Genomic DNA, 616 nt, shown 5'->3' on the forward strand with positions numbered 1-616 from the left:
TGCGTGTAGAAGCAAAAAACAGTGAAGTAAAAAAGCAGCAAAACAGCACTGAACACAGTCGTCATCCACAGTGGGGAACACAACACCATCGTCATCATCCCCGCTGCAGACATTAGTTCCCTCGCTCCTCTCAGGGAGATGCCAAAAAATAATTAAATCAACGAAATGAATGGACTTGCAGTGGGAGACTGCAAGTCACAGCCCCTAAAAAATACGGCCAATGACAGCTGGGAGGCTGCGGAGGCAGTGAAGGAGAGAAGAATCAAAGTGTATGAAATGGTCTGCTAAAGGGGGAAGGAAAAAAAATGCCATGGAAGTTGCGCCGCCTTGACGCAGTGGTGCAATATCCCGTTAACACCACTGGCGCAAAATACCACATCAGCCGCAGTGAGAGTTGCTTCGCCTGCGCAACAGGAAACCAAATTCAGCAGCCCAATGATGAGATGTCACCTCCAACTCCCTTCGCAGCACCAGCAAGCGGCGGGCACAGGCGGTGGAGGACGCTCGGACGAGTGTGAGACGGCAGTTGCATCCGCATAAATGGCAATCGCAGTCTGTAGTGCCACGGAGAAGCAGTGGGTGCGCATCAGCGTCGTTGTCTTCCTCTTTTCTCTTT

The sequence above is a fragment of the Trypanosoma conorhini genome, assembly GCF_003719485.1.
Source record: "Trypanosoma conorhini strain 025E chromosome Unknown Tco_14.4_contig_01371, whole genome shotgun sequence".
Lineage (NCBI taxonomy): Eukaryota > Euglenozoa > Kinetoplastea > Trypanosomatida > Trypanosomatidae > Trypanosoma > Trypanosoma conorhini.